The following is a 22,713-nucleotide window of genomic DNA, read 5'->3' as shown; positions in this document are numbered from 1 at the left end:
TGTTGTAGGTCTTTGGTGCTGGTCTGTGGGTTGACTCTGACAGTTCTCACCATTCATCGCTTCTCTCTATCTGAGATTTTTCTTGGTCTGCCACTTCGAGCCTTAACTTGAACTGAGCCTGTGGTCTTCAATTTTCTCAATATGTTCCAAACTGTGGAAACAGACAGCTTGAATTTCTGAGACAGCTTTCTGTATCCTTCCCCTGAACCATGATGGTGAACAATCTTTGTCTTCAGGTCATTTGAGAGTTGTTTTGAAACCCCCATGTTGCTACTCTTCAGAGAAAATTAAAAGAGGAGGGAAATTTACAATTGACCCCTTAAATACTTTTTCTCATTATTGGATTCACCTGTGTGTGTAGGTCAGGGGTCACTGAGCTTACCGAGCCAATTTGAGTTCCAATAATTAGTTCTAAAGTTTTTGGAATCAATAAAATGACAACAGTGCCCAAATTTATGCATCTACCTGATTTTGTTTAAACAATTATTGCACACTTTCTGTAAATCCAATAAACTTCATTTCTCTTCTCAAATATCACTGTGTGTGTCTCCTATATGATATATTTCACTGACATTTTTTATTGAAACGACCAACGATTTATACAGGAAAACAATGACTATTAATAAGGTGGCCAAAACTTTTGCATCCCACTGTATCTCACTGAAGTGTTACTCTTTAGCCTAATGTGTCTTATTTTAAGTGTAAAGAGATATTTTTGACTAGAAATGAGACAAATATACTTGGTAAGATTTTGAGTTTTTGCAGTGAGTAAATATTCTGGTGCCAGTAAACTGTCTTACAATGGTTTGTCTAAAAATTTATCTTGTGGTTAAAGTGTATGAAAATAACACTGCATGTCTATGCAGATGCTGTGTGATCTGACACATCAGCAGAAAATATGTAAAAAAGTTAAATACGTCACATGATCAAAAGCAGAACGTTAAATTATTTTAACTGTGATGCATTCGCTGACATGTCCTCATTCTATGCTGTTTATAAAGAGAAGAATGAAGCTTGGCTTTGTGCTCGTATTCTCCTCCTGTGTGTGTGGATTTTTTTTTTGTTGTTGTTGTTTGGCAGAGTCAAATGTCATCTAATCACTGAAGTGGTCCACCAGTCCACCCTCTGGAATCTAGCTGCTGTTCTCTAACTGGTCCACAAATCCACTGTAAAACACACTAGTTTATATTATCTTTGTTCTCCTCATAAAGTTACCCTCACTGAGGGGCAGAACATTCAAATGGAGAGATTTTTATTTTATATAAAGATGCAGAAAAAGAAAAAAAGAATGGCACCATAAAGATTTTTTTATGGTAACTTCACCACCACTTTCTAAGTGTGCTGTCGTCTCCACAGCAGTGATCTGGTTTCTCTGCAGGTTCAATAAACTTTGGTCTCACTTGATCTTCTCGATCTACTCTTATTTTAATAGATCCATATGAAGTTTTGGTGATCTGGAGGAAACTTTATTAATAAACTGACTTTATGTACAATGTGTTGGAGTTTCTTCTAAGCATAATTATGAAATTGTCTTCAAAGAAAACTCTGTAAATGCACCATAGGCACATCTGATTGTGTTAAAGCGCCCTCTGGTGGAGCTGGACTATAAACACTGTTCAAGCCTCAATAACAGACTCAACAGTGCTTCAGGTTCTAGAATATGTGGCCCACTGCGCATGCTCAGGAGGTGTCCTGTCAGCAGTCAGCGCTGCAGCAGTTGTTTCCACCAGAAGTGAATACTGGCATCAAAAATATTATAGCATGATCAGTAACAAGTGTGACGTCACCTGTGAGCAGATGATAGTTTAGGTTTATTTAGGTTATTTTTATTTACGCTTTTTAAGTTTCATTTTTTAGAAGCCTATTAAGTGAGGAAATTAGTCTTTGTTATACAATCTTCAATTCAAGGTATTCCCGATAAAAGTGAAAGTTGGCTCCACCCACTGTGACGGTTTGCGGGACAAGATGTGTTTAGGAGAGATAAGGACCCAAAACGCAGGCACTGGCTGAGATGTGAGTGAGCTTTACTGCAGGAGGGTGACATACGACCAAAAGCGAGAGTGGCAAGAAACAAAACCAAGAAAGAGTCTAAACTGGGAAAACTAACAAAACAAAACCGAAACCTGAATTTGAATCACCAGGGAGGGTGCACGGAACACACTGACATCAGATACGGACCTTCAAAGTAAAACAGGACATACATAGACTGGATTTAAAGACACGGTACAGACGGAGAACAGAGGAAACACACGGGCAGACACTAAAAAGAAGGAGCACAGAATCCAAACCCTACGAACTAACAAGTCTAAACCCCTGTACATAATCAGAATACATTAGAAAACAAGATTATGATATAATAATAATGATAATAATAGCATCAGATAACCACTCGCCTTGTATTGTTTATTTATTATAATTTTGTGCTAGTCTCCATCTGGTCAGAATGTTCTTATTTTTCCATTTCCTTTATCCACACATCCTCCTGAGAACCGGTAAAAATGAATCTTCACATTGAACTCTTTTGTGGTTTCATTAAAAGCTCACATGTAAAATAAGATAAGCTTTATTAGTCCCACATGTGGGAAATTTGTTGTGTCACAGCAGAAAGTGGACAGTACAAGTTACAGCAAAAATGAAGAAAAACAACGGACTGGGATAAGATAATAAGAATAAGATACTATATACAATAGAATAAAATACTATGTTAACAGAAAAAAAATTACACTTAGTGTTATTGTGCATGTGTGGATGTGTGTGTTTGGTCAGTTGTGAAGTCTTTGTTCAGGAGTCTGACAACAGTGGGGAGGAAAGACCTGCGAAGTCTCTTCGTCCCACATCGTGGGTGCTGCAGCCACTGAAGGAGCTGCTCAGTGCTGTCAGAGTCTCTTGCATGGGGTGGGAGACGTTGTCCAACAGGGATGACAGCTTAGCCACCATTCTCCTGTCACTCACCACCTCCACTGGGTCCAGAGGGCATCCTAGAACAGTGGTGGCCCAGGAGATGCTGTTGCCCCAGCAGACTACACCATAAAAGATGACTGAGGCCACCACAGAGTCATAGAAGGTCTTCAGGAGTTGGCCCTTCACTCCCAAAGACCCCAGCAGCAGGTACAGCCTGCTCTGTCCCACACCGTGAGTCTCTTTTCTGTAGAGGGCGTCTGAGTTATGAGTCCAGTCCAGTTTATTGTTCAGATGAACACCAAGGTACCTGTAGCTGTCCACAGTCTCAATGTCCATACCTTGGATGTTCAGTGCCTGCAGAAGTCTACCACCAGCTCCTTGGTTTTATTAGTGTTGATCTGGAGGTAGTTCTGCTGGCACTAGTCCACAAAGTCTTGGGTCAGTCCTCTATACTCCTTGTTGTCCCCATCAGTGATGAGGCCGACTATTGCAGAGTCATCAGAGAACTTCTGCAGGAAGCACTGGGTGGAGTTGTGGGAGAAGTCTGCAGTGTAGATGGTGAAGAGGAACGGAGCCAGAACCGTTCCCTGTGGGCCCCCCGCACTGCAGACGACCCTGTCCGACACACAGCCCTGAGTTCTCACATACTGTGGTTGGTCGGTGATGTAGTCCAGTATCCATGTAGTGAGGTGATGGTCCACTCCTGAGTTCTCCATCTTGTCCTTCAGAACCGAGGGAAGATTGGTGTTAAAGGCACTGGAGAAATCAAAGAACATGATTCTCACAGTGCTTCCAGCGATCTCCAGGTGAGCGAGGGAACGATGTAGGAGGTGAATGACGGCATCATCCGCTCCGATACCAGGTTGGTAGGCAAACTGATGTGGGTCCAGTGATGAGCTCACCAGGTGCCAAAGCTGAGCCAGGACCAGCCTCTCCAGGGTCTTCATCTGGTGGGATGTCAGAGCCACCGGCCTGTAGCTGTTGAGGTCCTTGGGATGTGGAGTCTTTTGACACTGGTACAACACAGGAGGTTTTCTAGAGCTGCTGGACTCTCCCCAGCCTCAGGTTCAGGTTGGAGAGGTGCTCCGTTATCCCACACAGTTGGTCTGTGCAGGACCTGACAACCCTTGAGCTGATGCCATCTGGATCCGCTGCCTTCCTAGCTCTGATCCTCCTCAGCTCCCTCCTAACCTGAGTGGTTGAGAGAGACAGGCTGGAGCCTTGTGTTGAGTGTGTATTGGATGCTGTTGTTAGGGGTGGGGAGGAGTGAGCAGGGTGATTAGAGGTGGTGTGAAGTGTCTGAGGTGGGGCAGCAGTGGGGGTGGGTGAGTCTGCAGCCGGTGTTGAAGACTGCCTCCTGGAAGAATCAAACCTGTTAAAGAAATGATTCAGTTCATTTGCCCCCTCACATCTCCCATGAGCAGTGAGTTCTGATCTTTGTGGCCTGAGATGGTTCTGAGGCCTCTCCAGACTTTGCTAACCTTCTTTTGTTGAAGCCGTTTCTCCGTCTTCTGCCTGTAGCTGCCCCGATCAGACCTCTCAGCTCTCTCTGCACTCTTTTCAGCTCCTCCTTGTCTCTGGATTTGAAGGCTCTCCTCTTTTGTTTGTGGATGGCTTCAATTTCTGGGGTAATCCAGGGTTTGGAGAAACAGCGCACAGTCCTGGTGGGTGTAGTGTTATTCACTAAGATGTTATCCAGTTATGACAGTTATGATGGAAAGGTCCAAAATTCTAATATTAAAATTCTGAAGGAAGTACCAGGTTCCAATAATGGCACTTTGACACAGTTCAGTGATGTGTGTAGAAATAAAAGCTGCATATAAATAACACAGAGCTGCTTATTTTCCTCCAGTTGTTTGAACTATTTGTAGAGACAGAGAGCATCAGTCTGATCACTGGAATCTGCTCTTTGTCCCTGGATTTGGACCCAAGCAGACCCCGATGGACTCAAAAACACAGAAACTACAACATTCAAGAAGTTTTTATCATGTCTTCTTATGTTTATATTTCTTTTGATTATCTTAATTGTACAGCACCTTGGTCAAAACACCTTGTTTTAAATGTGCCATTTAAACAACTTTGACTTTGACTTTTTGCTGCACTGAGATTAGAATCAAATCACTTAATCAGACAGTTCATGAACAGAAACAACAGATAAGACAAGAAACAAAACTGTACTGAGCAACATGTGCTGACACTCACTGCTGAGCCAGTTTGTCCAGAATACTGACAGAGACACAAACAGGCATCTTTGCCACCCACACACTTCTGCTGAACACACAGCTTTGACTTTTGAAAGCCATATCTACTAAAACCTTCACTGCTGAGTGTCTGCGAGCCCTGATAGTAAAAATCATCATCATCATTAATATGTGCTGACAGCAGCTGCTGGACTGTGTATGGCTGTCGTTTCCAGTTCTTTTGTTTGGATCAAACTAAGATCACTGAAAGAGCTTTCACTGTGATTCGTCAAACACACGAGCTAACAGCCAATAAGAAGAAGGAGAAGTTGGATGTGATGCTGCTGACACAGATTTGTCTTGTAAAACAGGTTAACAAGGAAACACAGGTGCATTTCCTCGTTGGTGGCTGTTTGATACAGAGGTCTCTTTACTTTCAGATTTTTAATTCTTTAAAATTTTTTTTTGATTGTGAGGATAAAATTTTAAGGAGGTTCCTCTTGACCTCACAAATAACAACAACAGGACACATGGACGTAACACAGTTTAAAAAATATCTTTCACTGGATAATTTTAATTTTTCCATCCTGACGATCAGAAGAGTTTTTGAGGGTTTCAGAGATCCTTCAGAACAACAGTAAGTGTTCATGAGCTTGTAATAATTGTACCAAGTTTCTGTAATTTCACAGACAGTGTGGAGTGGGAATTTCTCTTTATATCTACCAGTGTTAGTGGAAAAAGGTTCTCATTCTTATACTTCTTTCTCTTTTCCTTTGAATTTGAGGTATTTGTTTGTCACATGTCTGGACTTGCAGCTGCTCAAACAGGACAAACAAAGGTGGGCATGAAAGTGTTGATGCAGGTCACAGATGTCTGATATAAAACAGCTGACAGGGAAACACAGTTAGTTTAGTCTGCAGCTGTTTGATACAGACACACCTTTACTTTGGGATTTTAAACTTTTACATTTTTTATGATTTGATTTTTTTTATTTGTCAAATATTTACATCTGAGTAACTTTTCACTCGTTTGTAACAAAACTTCAGTAGCTTCCTTTTCACCTACTGAAAAACCGATGGGACACACTGACCTCACAGTTCTTTTATCTGTCAGGAGATCATTTTATTTTTTCCACTCTGGTGATCAGAAGAGTGTCTGAGTGTTTCAGAAAAACAGTAAGTGTTTAAAATGACGTCTTTCAGTTTTTTAGGTAATTTGACAGGCTGACTGAAGCATGTGAGCGTTAGTGGATTAACCCGTTACTGTAACCACTCACTGGTTCTGCTGGTTAGATGAACATCATGTCACGTTAGTGTAAAACATTTGATTCACTGTTGGCTGGTTTCGTCTGTGAAAACACATCAAATTAAAGGAATTCAATGTGTTTCATCAGCTGAAGAACCAAAAGCTGTCAGACTTTATCTGATGCAATATAAAGAAGAAAATCGTTCAAGAACTGAACCTGTTAAACACTCAGACCTGCTTCAGATTTCACCGCTTTAGTTATGACGCACTTATTTATGGTCACCCTACAGCAGCGTAAACACACGTGACTCTAACGTGACTTCATTCAGAGACGACGACTTGGACGTATTGAGTTTGAACGAGTGTCTAAAAAGTCAGATCTGTTCTCAGTCAGAGACTTTCAGGATCATTTAAACCTTAAATTTAATCTCATGTAGTCAGGATTTAAACTCAGGTTCAGTTATTTCAATAAAACCATCCTGAGACATTTAGAACAATCGAAGCGTCGGAGTTCAAGAACACGGAAATGTCTGCTGAGACTGCGTCGCTCTGCTCGACTTTGCTGTTTGTCGGCCTCTTCGTGTTTGTCTCTGCAGGTGAGATTCACTCTGTGGGACAGAGAGGAAAAGCATCAGTCTGTTTACATGTTAACAACATTTCCTGAAGAGTTATTTTCATATTGATTCAGTTTTTCCGTGTTTGTGAAGGAGACACGAGGCTGGGTGGAGTCTGTGTGGACCTAACATGTCGGTGTGATCAGATCTCACAGAGACAAAGAAGTGTAATGTGTGTGTCAGTGTGATGTGTTGTAGTTTCAGGAGTCAGTATACCATCACGAGCAGATCTACAGACGTGGCATGTGTCACCCTGATATAATCTCTTGCCACACCGAGTGTCACCATAGTTTTGTAAATGACAATGTTTATTAAGGGTGGCACATGCCACTCCATGCCACCTCTGTAGATCAGCCCCTGAATTTTAAAATGTTGGACAAAAAAGTCACAATCATTGGCTACATTTTAAGGCATATTACACTATGTAAAAGCTGCATATGTGTAAAGAAATGACTTTGATTTTGCCCATTTGATTTCAATGCTACTCTAAGAACATTTCATTACATCCAGCCCTGTGACAGAGACAAAGAAGTGTGATGTGTGTGTCATTGTGATGTGTTGTAGTTTCAGGAGTCAGTATACAGCTACAAAGCTTTTAGTTCAGTGTATACAAACAGCTGTAGCTACATAAAGGCAGCATGCAGAGACTCACAGTGTCTTATAATTAGAGGGCTGCTCGTCCACCTGGCCCTTCCTCACAGTTTCTGTCTGATTTCTCAGACTTTTATCTGATTTAGTGCTCAGCTCAGATAAAACGATAATTGTGGCTGATTTTAACATCCATGTAGATACTAAAAATGTTGTTATTATTATTAACATTATTTCCTGAAAACCCTCTCTTGTCTGATCATATCCAAATAACATTTAAATTTAAAATAATACCTACACAACAGTGAGGAATAGATATAATGACAGTATTTTCTTATCTAGTGTCTTTCTTAAAGTGCTGTAACTAAGTTTAAGGATATAATTCCTCCACTGTTATCCTCTTCATGTGCCAACATGGTATCTTGTTAACAGTGTTACATCCTCACTGCAAACAACTCTGGATGCTGTGGATTCTTTAAATTATGCAGATAAATTGAAACTTTGCAGAGATGCAAAGTGGATGGATGAGAGAAAGAACACTTTGAAAGTTCCACATCAACTATCAAGGATGATTTTTAATGACTTTTTGAATATGATGTGATCGTATTGCATTGACTGTAATGAATTGGAGCATAATTGTCCTTTATGTTGTATGCTGCTTTAGAAGTGAACAGTTGCAGTTTGATCCCTTTAACCTCCCTGATTTGTGTTGTTTCTTCTTTCAGACAAGAAAAACATCACAGCTGAGTCTGGACAAAATGTCACTCTGACGTGTCGAGCTCCAAACACCAACACCAGGGCTGTAGAGTGGAGCAGAGCTGACCTGGAGCCAGAAAACGTCCTTTTGTATCGGGATGGCCGATTTGAACCAGCCAATCAGCATCCATCTTTTAGGTACCGGGTGGATCTGCAGCTCAGACTGATGAAGGATGGAGACGCCTCTCTGATTCTGAAGAATATGACAAATAACGACATTGGAACATATGAGAGTCGGTCCGATTGGATGAAGCAGTCATGCAAGATCATCAGCATCATCTACCTGACTGTTGATCCTCCAGGTGAGTGAGTAGAGTTGAGTGTGTGTGTGATCAGAGGTGAAGCTGCTTCCTGGTTGTTGATGTTTGTTTGTAAAGATGTTGATGAGAAGTTGTCACGTGTGTTTGGTAAATTGTGTTTTTTTAGCGCTAATATTTCATAGGAAAGTCCAAACAGCCTCACTGGTTCTCCATAAAGAACAAAGATTTGCTCTCTGTGGCTCCAACACAACTTAAAGACAATCAAAGGTGGACAAAGTTCTCTGTGTTTTGATGGAGGCTGCAGCTAAATGCTGCCTCCTCCATAGTACTATATACATGTTTATACAGTGATGTCATTTTGAAGTCCTTTGGCTGATGAGGGTCTTTAGTACGTAGCTGATGGTTGATGATGAGATGTTTGTGTTGTTCTGTGGAGATCGTTCAAGAACTGAACCTGTTAAACACTCAGACCTGCTTCAGATTTCACCGCTTTAGTTATGACGCATTTATTCATGGTCACCCTACAGCAGCGTAAACACACGTGACTCTAACGTGACTTCATTCAGAGACGACGACTTGGACGTATTGAGTTTGAACGAGTGTCTAAAAAGTCAGATCTGTTCTCAGTCAGAGACTTTCAGGATCATTTAAACCTTAAATTTAATCTCATGTAGTCAGGATTTAAACTCAGGTTCAGTTATTTCAATAAAACCATCCTGAGACATTTAGAACAATCGAAGCGTCGGAGTTGAAGAACACGGAAATGTCTGCTGAGACTGCGTCGCAGAGGTGGGACCAAGTCATTGTTTTGCAAGTCTCAAGTAAGTCTCAAGTCTTTATCCTCAAGTCTCAAGTCAAGTCTCAAGTAATGTCAGGCAAGTCAGAGTCGAGTCTCAAGTCACTGGTGTAAAAGTCCGAGTCAAGTCACAAGTCTGAAACTTTGAATTTCAAGTCCTTTCGAGTCTTTAAAAAAAACAAACGAAAAAATAATGTTGCAGTTATGCTAAATGTAAATATTAGACCATGTAATTTTAAAATCTGTGTTTTTCTCAACACATGACAAAATAGTGAACTTAGAAAATATACACAAATTGTGAAATTGCACCTCTTTAAAATGCAGCTCAATTAAACCTAGCTCCAAGAATAATTTTCACCGACAGTTCTGAGATACGCTGCATGTTATTCTTGGATGCGGTTGTAGGACCAGCTTTAAAATCGCATGACAAAAATATCATACACATTAAAAAAAAACTGTATCACCAACGTAGCCTGGAAAACATTTGCTAGTTAGATGAAGTCAGCTATCTCATCTTAGCATATTTATATGCATATTTATAATCATACGGTTCTTGGAGTGAGTGCATACACTCATGAAGTTTAGTAACTTCAGGTCACTGCAACAAGCCCAGGTACAGTTTACCGACGGATGGGTGCAGGACCTTGAAACGCACCGTGTCGAACGAAAGACCATCGTACGTATCATAAGTTTACCAGTCTCACAAATCGTCTTCATAAATACACATTCCTTAACCGTTTATTTATATAACCTTTGAGCTCAACGGTAATTAATTAGTAGTGGAAATAATTTCTGGTAGCATCACAGAAATGTAGCAGTGACAATAATATTGTATGCTGTAATCGTACTGGGCAATTAGTGATACAAAAAACCTGTTTTATCCTGTGAATAAAAGTATGTGTTTTTGTCAGTGTACCATAATAACAGAAGCGAAACGCAATATTGTGTCAGGACAATTCACTATTTATGCACAATAAATAAAGGAGCATAGCGCGACAATTTCTGTTCAGCGCCAGACTTGCTTGTAACCTATATCACCAGTTATGTTAAGAAAAATGACGTATTAACTACTAAAAAACACTGACCTTCGTGTAAATGCTTGGAGCAGACTAACCTGTGAGCTGGAGTGTTCTAGGACGTTATATTTGATCTTTGAATGGCTGCAATCCAGGCCATCCGTCGTGTCTTTGTTACTTCGGAAACATGGCTCGAACAATTTCTCTTCAACGACGTAATCCGATAACAACCGATCTCTTTACCCCTCGGCTTCCCGTGGCTGTCATGCGACCGGCTATTGCAGTTAATAATACAACGGCTTCTTGACATTTTTGTGTTTCTTTTTATCGCTGTGTGACTGATTTTAATTGAAAGCCTGTGTGCGCTAGTACCGCTTGCCACGAGTTCCCAGAATCCTTTGCGGTTCTACCCGTGAATGACGTCACATTTTAAATCCCCATATAATATGCATGTAAAATTTTATATTTGGGGTAAAATATCAAGTCTTTTCAAGTAAACCGGTTCAAGTCCAATTCAAGTCCCAAGTCATTGGTGTAAAAGTCCAAGTCAAGTCACAAGTCTTACAACATTTTTTCAAGTCAAGTCTAAAGTCATAAAATTAATGACTCGAGTCTGACTCGAGTCCAAGTCATGTGACTCGAGTCCACACCTCTGCTGCGTCGCTCTGCTCGACTTTGCTGTTTGTCGGCCTCTTCGTGTTTGTCTCTGCAGGTGAGATTCACTCTGTGGGACAGAGAGGAAAAGCATCAGTCTGCTTTACATGTTAACAACGTTTCCTTTATTTTCATATTGATTCAGTTTTTCCGTGTTTGTGATGGAGACACGAGGCTGGGTGGGGTCTGTGTGGACCTAACATGTCGGTGTGATCAGATCTCACAGAGACAAAGAAGTGTAATGTGTGTGTCTGTGTGATGTGTTGTAGTTTCTGGAGTCAGTATACAGTCACGAGCAGATCTACAGACGTGGCATGTGTCACCCTGATATAATCTCTTGCCACACCGAGTGCCACCGTAGTTTTGTAAATGACAATGTTTATTAAGGGTGGCACATGCCACTCCATGCCACCTCTGTAGATCTGCTCCTGAATTTTAAATTGTTGTACAAAAAAGTCACAATCATTGGTTACATTTTAAGGCATATTACACTATGTAAAAGCTGCATATGTGTAAAGAAATGACTTTGATTTTGCCCATTTGATTTCAATGCTACTCTAAGAACATTTCATTACATCCAGCCCTGTGACAGAGACAAAGAAGTGTAATGTGTGTGTCTGTGTGATGTGTTGTAGTTTCTGGAGTCAGTATACAGCTACAAAGCTTTTAGTTCAGTGTATACAAACAGCTGTAGCTACAGAAAGGCAGCATGCAGAGACTCACAGTGTCTTATAATGAGAGGCTGCTTTCTCTCACACATTATGTTCATTTATTATCAGGATGTGTTTTTGTTTGAGGAACCTGCAGGAACTCAGTTCAGTAAGTAAACTGTGAAAAACACAAGAAACCAAATGTCTGTGAGTTCATAACAAACAATAACATCTTCTCACATTAATAATGACGATTATGAAAAATACTCTATGAAAATGAAAAAAAAACAAAAACATAAAACACTCTGATGTAATTAACATTATTAAATACAAAGTTACAGTAAAAAAACAAACATCTTTCTTAAACGTGAAAGAAAATAAACTACCCTATAATTTTTCCACATTTGGTATCGTCCACTCAGCACTTCCTGTATATAGTTTGCTGGTTTATGAGGCCCCTCCTTTGCTCAACAGACCCTCAGCACCATTGAAAGATTTATTTTATATTATGCATTAATTGTATATTATGCAGTAATTATTATGTTTTTAATAAGTTGTGCTGGAGTTACTGTTTCTGGTAAATCTCATCTGTAAGGCTGCAGTTTTAATTCATTTGAAGGCAGGACTCAGAAACCGGTCTTGTTATCATCTATCGTCCACCTGGACCTCACACAGAGTTTCTCTCTGATTTCTCAGACTTTTTATCTGATTTAGTGTTCAGCTCTGATCCATGTAGATGCTAAAAATGACAGCCTCAATATAACATTTAATCTGTTATTAGAATAATTGGCTTCTCTCAAAATGTAAAAGAACCACTCTAGATCTTGTTTTAACATATGGAAGAAAAACTGAACATTTAACAGTGTTTCCTGAAAACCCTCTCCTGTCTGATCATTTCCTGATAACATTTAATTTTTTCAATGTGTTCAATTAGATCTTCTCACTCTCACTACAGAAGTGAACATTTGTGCTTTGACCTTTAACCTCTCTGCTCTGTTTTCTGTTTCAGACCAGAAAAACATTATAGCTCAGTCTGGACAGAAGAACGTCACTCTGACATGTCAAGCTCCAAACAACAACATCACAGCTGTAGCGTGGAGCAAAACTGACCCGGAGTCTGGACAAGTCCTTTTGTACCGGGACGGGCACATTGATACCTCCAACCAAGCAGCATCCATATTTTAAGAACAGGGTGGATCTGCAGGACAGACAGATGAAGGATGGAGACATGTCTTTGATTCTGAAGAATGTGACGATTAATGACACTGGAACATATGAGTGTCGTGTCTTCACAAAAGGGACGAACAATAAATCCATCAGCATCATCTACCTGAGTGTTGATCCTCCAGGTGAGTGAGTAGAGTTGAGTGTGTGTGTGATTAGAGGTGAAGCTGCTTCCTGGTTGTTGATGTTTGTTTCTAAAGATGTTGTTGATGAGACTTTGTAGAAAGCAGCTGGTCTGAGTGATGTGATCAGAGTGCAGTAGATAATGTCTGACAGCAGTTTGAAGAGGAAATGGATTCTGTTCTGTTCTTCACTCATCACCTACCTGACAGCTGACACCTCACACCTGTTTCTCACCTGCAGGTCAGCCAGGAGGATCTGTTGGACTCATCATCGGTCTTTCAGTTGCTGCTGTTCTTCTGTTTGTTGTTGTTGTTTCTTTTTTGATCTACCGAAAAAAGAAGGTTAAGAAGGTGAACTATGAATCTACTTGCTCATCACAGTCCTAAATTCTGTTTCACTGAAATCAAGAAGGATGATTTTAAGACAAAGAAACTAATAATGCTGAACCTCAATCAGAGGGACATCAAACACGTCCATATTTATTTTTGATTTCACATTTCTCTGATTTTCATCAGACTTGTTTAGACTGTTACATGAAATTTCACATGATGAACCTACAGCATTGAAATCTGTGACTTATTTTATCAGGTTAGCTGCTCATCCCAGTGTAAGTTTCAAGTCTTAAAGTTATTTTCATTTCTGCCTCACTTCATATGTGGAGAACACAGGAGGTCACATTATCAAACAAATACACATCAAACAAGATCAAGGTTTTTCAAAATAAAATATTCAGCTTCTGAGTGAACTCGTTTTAAACAAATCTGTGATTGTCAGCAGACTTTGTTCATCATTTGTTTGCCCTCCTTATTTGTCACTTCAGTGTCCTGTATGTTACAATAACAGAGTCACTGAGTGTGTTTCATCTTCAGGTTCAGCTGTTTGTGAGATCAAACTGGTTCTGTGAGGTTTGAACAACACAAATGAATCCTCATGCAAAGATCAGCTGTTACAGTATAATTATTGATACTGACTGAACCAACCTGCACCATAAACACTGCATGTGGTGAAGAAACGATGGATTACTGTGGATTATAAACAATCAGTGATCTGCCTGATAGTGTTTAGGATTTATTGATCATCTTCAACTGAATGAATGTTATAATGTACAGTGTTATGTTATTTTTCAGTGTAACTGCAGATTTGGATGTTTTCTCTGATCTTTTCTTTCCATCAATGCAACTTTTTTTACTGCAGTCTACATTTCAAAATAAGGTCAAATGTTATTGATTGATTAATCAATTTATTACTTTTTTGTGACTCTGTTTATTGACAATAAAGTTTTGAAAACATTTTTATGGCATGTTGTCTTTTAATTCTTTTCATTTAGTTCAGCAGAGTTTGAACTCAAAACTCGGACTAACCAGTGGTTCCAGTTTTGATGATGATGTCATCGTTAGGTTTGTGGTGTGTTGGAGCAAAACAATGAATTGCTATAGGAGAGCTCCTGATTAGATCATGAACATATTCTAAAATCATTTCTCTATATCAGCTTCATCTACATGTCTGCTATCGGATCATCGTGCAACCTGCAACACTTTCACAGTAAAAGCCCCCTTGAAGCTCTCTAATGTAGCCTTGCCCCATTACCTAATTAAAAAGTAATGCAATATAGTACATGTAAAAATGAAGGAACTGACTGCTAATGAGAACTAGGCAAAACAAACTAGAAGCATCACTGACAATTGGCTTGTATCTTTATAGACTTTAGGGTCAAACACCGCCCTCTAGTGGCCATAATTATAAATGATTTGGGAGAATAAATAAATAATAAATGTTCCATCAAAGTTATGAAATATAATCAGATGATCTTAAAACAGTTATGATCTTCTGGTCGTGTGTGTTAGTGTGGCAGCTTTAAGCCACAGCATTTTATTTCAAAGTATTTCCAGAAAAAAAAACTACACTTGAGCTTTTTCACTGATGTGAATATTTAAATAATTCTATTTACTTGTATCTTTAGACAAGGCATAACATGAGTTACCTCCTCTGTGTTTGAACCAATAGAAAAGCTGGTGCTCAGAGGAAGAGGGCGGGCTTTACTTGGTGTCAGTGAGAGAAATGACAAAAAGCTGAAATGAGTGAGAAGGACGATGAAGGAAACATCTGTGCTGTGTCTGCTCTGTAAGTAGAATCTCTGTGTTTGTTTGAATTCTTGTACTTTGACTGTCTGCTCTCCTGATAACTGATGATGGAGGAGAAGACATGAAAAACAAATCAGGCTGAATCTAAACTATTAACTGCAGGATGAAAGGTGTCCCATATAATCACACTGATTACTGTTCTAGCAGCTGAATGGCTGATGTTTACAAAGAGTAAAAATGTAAAATGTAAAAAATGTAAAAATTGTCATTGAATGAAAAACAGGCCCAAGTTTATTTTCAGCACTGAAGCCAAGTTCAATTCAATTTATTGAATATCAAGTTCTGCATCAGATTAACTTTAACTAGTAATGACTTCATACATTTCTCTACAGACTCATTACTCTACTAATTTACATTTAATCTGCAGATTTATCTGACCTAACATCAGCATCTACTTCTGATAAACCAGCCAGAGTCTGTGCTGTAGCCCACTTAAAAAACACGAAAGTCACATGGGCCCAGTGAGCTTAAATCTTCAGTCTAATCAAAATAGAGTTTTTCTTGGCATTGTTGTTAAAACCAAAACAAAACAAATGCATAAATCACACAGGCTATAAAGTGCTCTAATAGGGTGATATGGTACTACAAGGTCAATAAGATAAGATGGGGCCTGATTATTTAAGACCTTGTGAAGAGCAGGATTTTGAATTCCATCCATCCAATCATCTTCATCCGCTTTATCTGGGGACGGGTCGCGGGGGCAGCAGCCTAAGCAGAGAAGCCCAGACCTCCTTCTCCCCAGCCACCTCTCCAGCTTATCCGGGGGAACACCAAGGCGTTCCCAGGCCAACCGAGAGATATAATCTCTGCAGTGTGTCCTGGGTCTGCCCCGGGGCCTCCTCCCGGTGGGACATGGCTGAAACACCTCACCCAGGAGCCATCCTTGTCAGATGCCCGAACCACCTTGCTGGCTCCTTTCGATGTGGAGCAGCAGCTCTACTCTGAGCCCCTCCCGGATGGCCGAACTTCTCACCCTATCTCTAAGGGAGAGGCCAACCACCCTTCGGAGGAAGCTCATTTCTGCCGCTTGTGTCCGCGATCTCGTTCTTTTGGTCACTACCCACAGCTCGTGGCCATAGGTGAGGGTAGGGGCGTAGATCGACTGGTAAATTGAGAGCTTCGCTTTTACACTCAGCTCCCTCTTCACCACGACAGAAGTATATATAAAGTGTATATAAAGTGCTCTAATAGGGTGATATGGTACTACAAGGTCATTAAGATAAGATGGGGCCTGATTATTTAAGACCTTGTATGTGAGGAGCAGGATTTTGAATTCAATTCTGGATTTAACAGGAAGCCAATGAAGGGAAGCCAAAACAGGAGAAATATGCTCTCTCTTTCTCGTCCCTGTCAGGACTCTTGCTGCAGCATTTTGGATTAGCTGAAGGCTTTTCAGGGAGTTTTTAGGACATCCTGATAATAAGGAATTACAGTAGTCCAGCCTGGAAGTAATAAATGCATGAACTAGTTTTTCAGCATCACTCTGAGACAGAATATTTCTAACTTTAGAGATGTTGCGCAAATGGAAGAAAGCAGTCTTACATATTTGTTTAATATGTGCGTTGAAGGACATGTCCTGGTCAAACATCACTCTAAGGTTCCTCACAGTGTTACTGGAGGCCAAGGTAATGCCATCCAGAGTAAGAATCTGGTTAGATACCATTTTTCCGTAACTCCATACAAACAGTTTGTCAGCTGTTTGTGTGGAGTTGTTCTTTATGTTCCCCTCAAATCAACCTGTGTGTCATTTCTCTTTAGTTCTGATCTCACTGCTGAGCTGCACAACAAACCAAGGTCAGTAACCTTCTTCTGTCACAGTTTAAACCTGATAAATGCTCACAGATATGACCTGATTGGGTTTCAGAAATAAAATTGACAAAGCAAAGAGCATTTTTAATGACTGTCTAAGACAGAAGTTATAAAATATAAAATTTCAACAGTCTTTCATTGTAACCCTCACAGCTCGTCTGACTGTGAGTCCCAGCAGCTCTCAGTTCTTTAAAGGAGACTTTGTGTCTCTGAGCTGTGAGGAGGACGACAGCTCTGCTGTATGGACTCTGAGGACCGATAATAAGATCACTCAGTGTGGAGATGGGTGGGGAAGATGGTCTGGTTCTTCCTGTGACATCACTGTTTTCCCTCAGGACAGTGGAGTTTACTGGTGTGAGTCCAGAGAGGGTCCCATCAGTAACATGGTTAAGCTGACAGTCACTGGTAAGCTGAGTGTGTGGAGTTAGTGTTGATGAAGCTGTGTGTAAATGGATGAAATGCTGTAGTTTGTCTCTGTGTTGAGGTGGATCAGTGATCCTGCAGAGTCCTGTCCTCCCTGTGATGGAGGGAGATGACGTCACTCTGCTCTGTAAAACAAAGACCACTCCCTCCAACCTCCCAGCTGCTTTCTATAAAGATGGCTCCCTCATCAGGAAGCAGCTTACAGGTCACATGACCATCCAGCATGTTTCCAGGTCTGATGAAGGCCTCTACAAGTGTGACATCAGCGGTCATGGAGAGTCTCCATCCAGCTGGATCACTGTCACAGGTGACACACTCACCTGTCTGTGTTTCTGCAGCTTTCAACATTCACAATGTGACGACAACTTAATGACTGTGTTTGCTTTATTTTAGGGGAACACACCACCACACCTCCACCTACATCCACACCTCCACCTACATCCACCTGTCCTCCTGGTTCCACCTCCATCACTCTTCCTCCATCACTCTCTCCTCCTGTTCTCTCTGTGTTGTCATGTGTTGGATCAGTCTGTGTTGTGGTTCTACTGGTATTACTGGTTCTGCTGGTGAGACGATGTGTTCACAGGAAACCTGAAGGTGAGACTCATACTTCCTGATCTTTCACAAGTCTGCATAGTAGAAAGTTCACATTCATTATGATCACAGTAACAACTTTCTTACATGTAATCTCTGTTTACATATACATCTATATTAATGTTTCATTTTTATTGGATCAATTTTTGAGTTTGTTTTTTATTTTGCAGGATAATTTAGAAATTGACTTTCAGTTCTCATGATTAGATTTTCATTCCTTACCTGTGCAGCTAACTCTTTAACACTACAAATCGAATAACGTTTTCAGTTTTCTTAAAACCTAATTAGAAAAATTAATTTGCTGATGATTTGATACATTTAAGGAGCTCAAGAAGAAGCTGCAGAAGATGACATAAAGTACAGTGACATCAGAATATCAAACTGTCAACAACAGCCAGTCAAAGGAAAGAGAGGTACTTTATTTTAATTCTTCATCTATCTATCTATCTATCTATCTATCTATCTATCTATCTATCTATCTATCTATCTATCTATGTATTTTTATTTATTTATTTATTTATTTTGGGGGGGGGGGGGGGGGTGTACAAGATTATTGTGTGAGGACAACTAACTAACATCTATATAATTAACGGCAGCCATATTGTGTTGCTGAGACAATTAAACATTAAAACCTCTCCAAAAGGCTCCAACAGTCGGTCCGGTTCAGGAAATTCAGTAAGCTAAGTTGAATTCTAGCTGATAGCTAGCAGCTTAAGGTGCCTCACATTTGACACATGGACCCATTTTTTCTGCCTTTTAAGCCTCAGAAGTTGATGATTGGTTTGTTCAGTGCTCATGTGTTAGAAGTCAGAGATGGTGATCACATTGATGCTCTGGGCTGTGACGTTAATAAAGCTGTAATGTTTGAAAATTTGACACATGTATGGCAGAAGTGTGAAGTGCATTAAGTGTTAAGTCTTCATGACGTCCAAGTATGAACTTTTAATGCTATACAATGTACAATGCTATGCAAATGTACCATTTATAATGTTGGGGGAAATCTGCAGTCAGCTGAGACTGAAGAAGTCATTTGGATGAATGAGAAATTCTCCCAGTGAAAAAGCTGCATCCAGATGAGAAGAATCAACTTTTGGGGATTTCATACTATACAGTTTTTATTTAAATAGTTTCCTTTGTATTAAATTAAACAACTTGATCATCGTAATCATGATGATAAAAGTGAACAACACTGTGTTCACCGTGTGCTGGACTGTGTGGTCTGTGGTTAAAAGACACTAACACCTCTGTTGTTAGCGCACAATTTGTTTATGATGAATAAATAAACAAAGCTGCTAATTAAAAAAAAGTGACAAACTGTGTCCAGTGTAAAGCAGAGGTCTAGAAACACTAACAGACACCAGTTTTATGTTAATTTGATACTCTGAGAACTAAAAAAAAAACAAAAAACTAAAAATTGTATACAGTCTTATTTAAAACCACAGTACCCTCACCACTTCTGTTTCACAGCAGGGCAAAGAAAAAAAACTAAAAAGTGAGATACTGGCTTTATCTCTTCGTACGTTATAACTTTGCTCTCCTTCACGTCTCCTTCCTGCTCAAGAATAAATTTTTCTTCATACAGACCTAAAAATCATTTACAGCAGCTCTAATATAATATTATTGCACTACTGTAGTTCTATCTGTTTTAATTTATGTGTTTAATTCTACAGAGAATAATCGAGCTGAAATCTACTCAGCAGTGAGAACTGAAGGCATCTGTAATGGAGAACCAGTCATCAGGACAAAGAGGTCCAGAGGTACAGCTGCTCTTTAACTTTTACAGAGCCAAGTTAACTTCTTTCAGTTTTTATGCTAATGATATTATCACTCAAGCTTCTGATCTTTCTGTGAGAGAGACAAAACAATTAGAGAGAAAACTGCTGCACTTAATAGGTGCACTTTTTTAAGCCTAAGATTATAAAGCTCATAATATATTTTCATTAAGATGTATTCTGGAACTTGTACTCAAATCTGTCAGTTTTCAATTCAAATATAGACAAAAATATCTACAGTTTCAGTGGTGACCAGAAATGACTAAAATTACTCACCAGTAATGAGTAAATGAATAGTGGAATTGTAAAGCACTTTGGGTGCCTAGAAAAGCGTTATATAAATGCAATTCATTAGTGTGGGTGGGTGTGGGTGTGGGGGGACTCTTATTGTTAAGAGGCCCTCACAAGGGCTTGGCAGCCTAGCACTAACGTGAGTTAGCCATAGATCTGGCAGAGGTCTGTTGTGAATGCTGGTCTTATATACTGGTGACTTAATTGGAATCAGGTGTGAAAGCTGATTGAAGTCTCTGCCCGAAGGTGGAGCCCAGCAGAGTGGAAAAACCCCGCACTCACCCGGACCATGACACTCTGTTTCTGGCCAGACATGTGGCAGCATTTCTGCTATAATTTGTTTCGTATTTAACAAAATAAAACTGCAGACACAAGTGCACACATTATTTTTTGACTGCTAGTGAAAATTGTTTTCTTTCCAAATAAATCTCTCACTGAACTAACAAAGCCAATCAATCCCTCAACGTGCTTGTACTCCCTGCTCTTGTTGTCTGCATATTAACTAATTTTCTTTGCTTTTTAAAGAACTTATTTTAACATTGCACTCAACAACCAAAAAATCCTCTTTAACAAAAAAGTAACTTCAAGGGTCAAAGTGCATTATATTTCTTCAATATACAGGGCAACAGGTAGGGGTGATGTGGGCCGCAAGTGGTCCCCGGGCCGTGAGTTTGAGACCCCCGATCTACATGGATGTTAAAATCACCCACAACAATTATTTTATCTGAGCTGAGCACTAAATCAGATAAAAAGTCTGAGAAATCAGACAGAAACTCTGTGTAAGGTCCAGGTGGACGATAGATGATAACAAGTAAGACTGGTTTCTGCGTTTCACAGCTGGGATGGACAAGGCTAAGCATCAGGCTTTCAAATGAATTAAAAGTCTGTCTTGGTCTTTCATTAATTAATAGGCTGGTGTGAAAAATTGCTGCCACACCGCCCCCTCGGCCTGTGCTTCGAGATTTCTGGTAGTTAGAATGACTCGGGGGTGTTGATTCATTTAAACTAACATAATCATAGAATAGAATAGAATAGATCCTTGAAGGAAGGGGAAATTTGGATGTAACAACAGCAAGAAAGACACATATATACAAACAACCAGGACACAGAACAGAAACATACACAATTTTTACATATTTACATGAAGGACAATGGTTATCAAAACAGCGTACTGTATTAAATAAAATTTAATTAAATACAGATAAGAGGCAAAGCCAGGTTGTAGTGTGAATCGGTTGATAAAATAGTGCACAGTGCTGATGTAAACATCTATGTTTGTTGGGAGCAGTTTTGATTGTACAGTCTGACAGCTGCAGAGAGGAAGGAACTGTGGAAGATGCTCCTTCATGCATCTAGGATGCAGAGTCTGTCACTAAAGGAGCTCTGCAGCTCAGCAACATTTACACGAATGGGGTGCGGAGACTTTGTCCATCAGAGATGTTATTTTGGCCAGAGTCCTTCTGTCTCCCAACACCTGCGCTGGGTCCAGGGTGCATCATCCTGCTGTAACCAGGTTTCTGTAAGGCGGAGTAAATGGATTTGTTGATCAATTATTAATTCATTTAATAATTTATAGTCTCATCTATGAAGCCCACATCGTTTTTTGGACACCACTCAGATAGACAGCAATTTAAGGAGAACATGCGGCTAAACATGTCACTCCTGGTCTGATTGGGGAGGGGACCAGAGAAAACATTGTTTTGGCAAAGTTACACACCAATTGAAAATTGATTTTAGTGACCTCCGATAGATGCAATTGGGCGTCATTGCTGCTGACATGAATTATGATTTTACTGAATTTGATCCCCAGTGGATGTGTTGTCAAGTGGGGAAAAATGATTAGACAAATGAGCAGGTTAGTGGTGTACAGGTATTGTGCCAAAAAGTGATTTCCTGTGTTTCGATGTGTTTTTGTCTCTCTTTCTGTGTGTGTGTGTGGTTTTTTTTACATTTATAATATCTTTACTTATATTGGTAAATAGGTTTTAGTGAACATATATATATATATATATATATTATATAAAATAAAAAAATGTTTTGCTAGAATTTTATAGACTGAATTATTTTACCTACAATATAACTAATCCAATCCTTGTTTGCCTATAATATGTGAAATATATGTCAAATGAATGATATCAAGTAATCTTGAGCTACAAAAAACATTCCTGTGACAAGTCACAATTAGTTTTTGGCAAAGTGTCATGTTTATATTTATTATTTATCCAGCTACAAAGGTCTCATTGACATTACAATTTTATTTTTAAGAGAGACACTGTAGGGAGGGCAACAGAAATTGCAACACGTATAACAATGGTTCTATAATGATATTTTATTTGGCCAAAAAGTAATTTACAGCTGTTTAAATACGGGCAATCACTTTTGTGATTTGCGATGTCACAGGAACAGGAAGTGATACTCTATGGCAGAGAGAGCCAAAACCAAGTGAGCGCGCAAATCAAAGGAAGAGAAAGTAAAACTACAAAGCTTCTAATCATGTTTTGTGTTGTTTGAACTGTGTGTTTGTTCAGACTTTAAACCAGAGCCAGACGTCTTCTACTCTTCACTGAAGTAGTCCACCAGCATCCAGCTGCTGATCAAGTCAATACCTCAGACCAAAAGTTTCATCCGCTTGTTGCAAAGTGTGTATAATGTATTTATTTAAAAATAAAAATCAGA

The 22,713-nt window shown here is 39.6% G+C and overlaps 1 long non-coding RNA gene across 1 annotated transcript; it reads left to right on the top strand.

Annotated features, from left to right (window-relative positions):
* Positions 1–17,804: 17,804 nt before the first annotated feature.
* LOC113018117 (uncharacterized) lies at positions 17,805–22,655 on the top strand. The gene is made up of 3 exons (XR_003271710.1): positions 17,805–17,977; positions 18,298–18,387; positions 22,566–22,655. It is a non-coding gene; the product is annotated as an uncharacterized LOC113018117 (long non-coding RNA).
* The last annotated feature ends 58 nt before the right edge of the window (positions 22,656–22,713 follow it).

The sequence above is a fragment of the Astatotilapia calliptera genome, unplaced genomic scaffold, assembly GCF_900246225.1.
Source record: "Astatotilapia calliptera unplaced genomic scaffold, fAstCal1.2 U_scaffold_4, whole genome shotgun sequence".
Lineage (NCBI taxonomy): Eukaryota > Metazoa > Chordata > Actinopteri > Cichliformes > Cichlidae > Astatotilapia > Astatotilapia calliptera.
The sequence above is the reverse complement of the archived record's forward strand: the minus strand, read 5'-3'. Positions and strand labels throughout refer to the sequence as shown.